Below are 5,867 nucleotides of genomic sequence, written 5' to 3'. Positions count from 1 at the left end.
TTTTAGTAAGACTTGGAACATGGAAACACTCTTCCAGTTCCAAAACTAGCCCAGAGGGCAACGACAAATAATAAGTTCCTAAAGCTAATGCAGCAATCCTTGCTCCATTTCCCACTCGTAGGTCGACTTCACCCTTGCTTAACCTTATACTTCTTCTTAGTCCTTGTGGATTGGAACATAAGTGTGAGCCACAACCTGTATCGAATACCCAAGAAGTTGAATTAGCAAGTATACAGTCTATAACGAAAATACTTGAAGATGGAACGACTGTTCCGTTCTTCTGATCTTCCTTTAACTTCAAGCAATCTCTCTTCCAATGCCCCTTCTTCTTGCAGTAGAAGCATTTGGATTCAGAAGTGGGTTGACTGACCTTCCTCTTTTCAGACTTGGCGCCAGTTTTCTTAGTCAGGCTGGCCTTCTTGCCACCTTTCTTAGCATTCCTCTTCTTACCAGATTTCTTAAACTTGCCCCCACGCACCATAAGCACATCTTGCTTATCACTTTTGAGCGTCTTTTTACCGGTCTTCAGCATACCGTGAAGCTCAGTGAGCGTTTTTTCCAGACTATTCATATTGTAGTTCAGTTTGAATTGATCATACCCGTTATGAAGAGAATGGAGGATGGTGTCTACATCCATTTCCTGAGAGAATTGCTGATCCAGCCGACTCATATTCTCAATGAGTCCAATCATTTTGAGAACATGTGGACTTACGGGCTCGCCTTTCTTAAGATTGGTCTCAAGAATTTACCTATGAGTCTCGAATCTTTCGACCTGAGCCAGATCTTGGAACATGTTCTTTAACTCACTGATGATCGTGAAAGCATTTGAGTTGATGAACGTTTTCTGTAGATCCGCACTCATGGTTGCAAGCATTAGTGTAGACACCTAATTCGTGTCTCCCCTTTGGGATGATGCCGATACCATTATCCTTGTTAGGTGATTGGAGTAACTCCAGGCGGAAATCCCAATTGCTAAGGACACCTCCTAAATCCAAGGTCCAAAATCCAAACCCCGAGGCCGTTCCCCTCCCGGAACTCGGTACAAAATATAACTTTCCAAATCCAATTTCATAATCCAAGTACAATCTCAACTAGTAGACAATCCCATTGGTTTTACTAGGCCTTTTCCACTCAAAATCATATAAGGCAAGTCAAATTCGGGCGCGGACCCACAAAACCGAGCATGCCGGGCCCCGTCCCGTAAAATCGGAATTCAAAAAACCGAGAAAGGCTTGTTTTTAGACGCTAAACGATGCCTTAACCTCCAAGAAAATACAAAACGTCAAACCTAGTACTATTCGTACAACAGGTACAACGCTACAAGACGAAACAAGGACGATTCCCCGTCCTTGCTTTGGCGGCATTCAAGCCACGTTAGCAGCGCACAGCGCTGGCCTGGCGCCAGGCGCTGGCGTGTGCTGGCGTTTTGCACCATTCCCTCCTATAAATACCCCTCATTTCCATCGAGAAAAGGGGGAGCACAACCATACAACGTCGTAATTTCGACATTACGTCTCAAAATACAATTCAAAACTCCTCAAAAACACATACAAAATTCCTAAAATCCAAAGCAATTGGGAGCTCTTGCCTAAATCTAACTAGGTAAATCCGAATCCCATTCTAATCTATTATGTTGCTTTGATTTCCAAATGATTAGCAAGTTGGTGTTTTTAATCAATAAAAAACACCACTTGCAACAATCACACATATTTTCCAAAAATGCAAACTTTTTCAAAATACAAAATACAATTTTCAAAGATTCAAGGATGTCCAAAGTTGTTTACAATAATCTCTTGGGCTAGAATCACCATCAAACATGGGGTAATCAAATATAAACACCTTTTAACATTTAAAGGTTTAGTCTTTGAGATTCAAAACTCCATTTTCAATATACAAGTTCAAGTCTTCAATTTTCAAAGATCTTGCCATGTTTAAGGTTATTCATAGTTATTACCCTAAACTAGGATCATTTCAAGTTCAAATTTCAATCATTTCAAGTTCAAATTTCAATCATTTCAAGTTCAAACATTTCAATATTCAAGCTTTCAATTTCAAGTTCAATATGCAAAATCTAGGATATTTGGGTTGAGCAACCTCTCCCAAGTTGAGATTTTTGGCTTTGAATTCGTGTCGGGCGCACTTATTTTTAAGGAGCCGCTTGGCGTTCGAATCTCATGTGCCCAAGTACAAATTTCAATTATTGTGAGGGGGTCGAAAAAGCACGAGGCTAATGCGTGACCTCGTCCCTCGTGGGCGTGAGGTTGTCAGATCAAGTGTAATTGGATTACGTGTGAGTTTACACCCAATCGACTAGTAATATAGGAGTTGCCATTCAGTTTTTAACGACAATGAAAAAAACTGACAAAACCCAGTTATCGTGACATAAAGGGAGTGCAATTATGTTCGACCACGACGACCATAGGTTCCCTTGTGATCCCTGGTGTGGGGATCGCTCAAGGTACACCCGCAGGGCAGAGATTAAGCGTTCGGGGGACTGTAACTACCGAGAGGAGTGCTCATCGATAATACTCCAGAGGCAGGTTATCCTTACTAGCTCAGCATAAATAATTGAAGGGACATGTGTTAAACTATTAAACTATTCTGAATTGATTTTAGCAATATGCAACACATAACACTAAATCGATCGTGATTATCTTATTTAGATTGATTTAAGGTACCTAGCATGATAATTCAATTGTCCAAGGTATTATCTTATTAGGCGTGATAGATCAATCAAATTAATAGTTTGGCAATTTTATAAAAGGGTGATGAAAGCGTTAAATCATACGAGGGACACATTACAACGCACCCTTGAGAGGTGCGTTGTGGTTCTCAGAAAACTAACCACTTGGCTTTGCTATTTCTCCTTTTATTTAACGAATCTCGGGTTTCCAAGCAATGTTCCAGTATTTAGGCTTAATTCATCAAGCTACAAGGGGTAGGATGCGTTCTGTTCGACTTTTGGGTCGATTGCGACAGAATGCTGGATCAATTTCGCAGCGTGAGGCTTATGCTTAAGGCTAGAGTCAATACTCAGAATATGGAATTGTTTGTTCTTTTCACGTCGGTTTTAGGCTGTATTTATAGGAAAAGAGTGTGTGGAAAGATAGATTTTAAGATACGAATCCAAAAAGAATTCGGAGATAAAATGGCCCCAGGCATTTTCAGCGCCTAGGGCTGGGCACCGAAGATTTCGGCGCCCAGATCCAGGCGTTGAAAATGGGATCTGGGCCGAGTTCTTTGTCAGATTTGGACTCTTAGAACACGGAGCTTTTGAGATTTATCCGAGTCTTTTAGTGCGTATTAACTTATGACGGAATGCGTCTGGGCCCGTTACGAACTCTAGGTTCGCTAGGAATTTAATTAATACGTAACTCTTATTTTTGAATTATACCAGGAATGAAAATTCTATCTCTTTTAGGATTTATGTTGGAATGAAACACCTAATTATGTCAGGTTTCTATCTTTTATGACTTTGCCACTTTTAACAACTACTTTTTACGGCAGTTACTATTCTTAGCAAGTTTCTATAAATAGCAGCTTTGGCTTAAATGAAAGGGTGATTGAGATCCGTTATTTTATAGGAGATGCGTTGCCAAGTGGAGATTCATGTTCTCATCATCCAGCACATTGCTCTTTTTTTGGAAAAGGTAAACTATCCGTTGATTTTTGGAAAAGGGAAACCATCCTTTGATTTTTTAAAAAGGGAAACCATCCTTTGATTTTTGGAAAAGGATAAACCAGGAAAAGTTATCGCTGCAGCGACTAAGGACCTGCGCGGTTGGTGGCGTAGACCCCGCCCACTGAAGGTGGGCGAGCCTGTCCGCTGAGGGTGGACGCCCCGTCCGATAGAAGTGGACGAATCTGTTTTGATGTTTTGAAAATAAGGACCTACGCGGTTTGTGACGTAGACCCCGCCGGCTGAATATGGCGAGCCTGTTTTTGTTTTTGAAGATTTTATTTTCTTTTCATTTTCGAAAACCGAGGACCTGCGCGGTTAGTGACGCAGACCCCGCCCGCTGAAGGTGGGCGAGCCCTGTCCGCTAAGGGTGGAAGCCCCGCCCGCTGGAGGTGAGTGAACCTGAATTCGTCTTTTCGATTTTGGACTCGCGTGGTACGTGCCGCGATTTTGCCCGATTGAGGTGGGCAAGTCCCTATTTCATTTGTTCTTGTGATTTCTTTTGAGAATTTCTTTTTATTCATTCTTGAATTCTTTCGAGGGATGCTCGGATTTAGTTGCAACCTGAATATGGGTTGACAACGTGCTTAGATGGACCATTGTCTCGTGGTCATCATCTTTCATTATTTTGAGCTAGTCTTTACGGCTCAATTTTGCCACTACCTAGGTCCTTGATTAGGGGACTATGTATAAGTATCAACGGCGACCTTTGTCTTGAGGTCGTAATCCAGTTTTATCTTTTGAGATTATCCAAACATGGGACTTCGTACGGCGTAGTCTGGGAATATTATTTTAACTTTGCATACTCTCTTTTGAAATATATATTTTCTTTCGAACCCCCAAGCACTCGTGCTTGACGGTCATTTCTTGTCAAAGAGGTTCCTTGGGGATACGCATTTTGTAATGTCCTTGATCGTGTTTGGGATCGTGCTCGTTAGTGCGAGCGATCTTTGTAGTGGTGTGCTACTCTTAACAAAGCCGTGAGTTGCGACTTTCAGTAAAGAAATCGGCAATTTTCGAGTCGAATGGAAACGACAGGACCCTATAGAAGTCAGGGCTTCTTTTGGGTCTGGGCTCATTTTTGGCGCCTAGGCCTGGGCGTTAGAAATGATTCACCCCCAAGTGGAGCGCTGAAAATATTGTTTGGGCTGGTCTTTTGATGACACAGTTGGCCTCTTGTTCGTTCGTTTATTTCACTTGGAAATTCTACGTATTCTCTTCTCTTTTGTTTTTCTTTATTTTTGGAACGTAGAATTTTATTAGAGATCGCAATGAGTTGAGTGATCGTGATGATTTCTCGAGAAGTCGTAGCCGATTGGTGGACTACGGTGTTTGTTCCTTTGGGGCGATTATTTAAAGGAACTGTCGCTCTTAAGGCGTACAGTTATTGCAAAAGTTGGGCGAGTCTATATGAGCCGAGGAACATACCTTGAGGCGTAAGACTTTGATCGCGTATATTTTTTTTTTATTTTCTACGGTCGTTTCGTAGCTTCGAGCCCCCAAGTATGCATGTTGGGATGCTTCCTTTTGGCATACGATTTTTGTAGGTTCTTTCGAGAAAGATGCCTTGGGGTCCCGCTCGTGTAAGTGCGAGCTATCCCTTCCGTGGTAGGTAATATTTTGCTACCTTTAATCCTTAATGTAGAAGTCGTGTGGCTTGCATTTTGAATTTGGGCGATAAGTAGTCTTTGCCTCATACTCTTGGTCGTGCCCGCATTAGTACAATATGCCTTACTCTTTTTTTAGACTTGTACCGTGGGATGGTTGAACTTATGGTGCGACGTAGGCTTGTGTGGCCTAGCAGCGTGTCTTAGAACATTCCTCCAGGTGTTGGGATATCATTATTATTTTTTGCATTGGAGTACTTCATCACGCCTCGTTCAGGTGCTCGAACAAGTGTAGCACCTTCTGCGTGGGTGTGCACGACTTATTACTTCGTTCGATGCGAGGATTCATAGATGTTTTTTTTTATCCTTGATTTTTCTTTCGCTTTTGCCTTGGAACGACGTAGACTGTGTAACGGGCGCTTGTAGGGCGAGCGTTATGTGCAGTAGTTTGATCGGAGTTTTGGTGACTCGCGATTTTCCGTTACCCTTGTTAGTGGGGTGACTTTATATATTCTAAGTAGCGCTTAGAATTTGGGAGGGGTTGTAGCCATCTTAAGGTTCGTGTTACACGATAAAACCTT

Source organism: Spinacia oleracea, chromosome 4 (assembly GCF_020520425.1).
Source record: "Spinacia oleracea cultivar Varoflay chromosome 4, BTI_SOV_V1, whole genome shotgun sequence".
Lineage (NCBI taxonomy): Eukaryota > Viridiplantae > Streptophyta > Magnoliopsida > Caryophyllales > Amaranthaceae > Spinacia > Spinacia oleracea.
The sequence above is the reverse complement of the archived record's forward strand: the minus strand, read 5'-3'. Positions refer to the sequence as shown.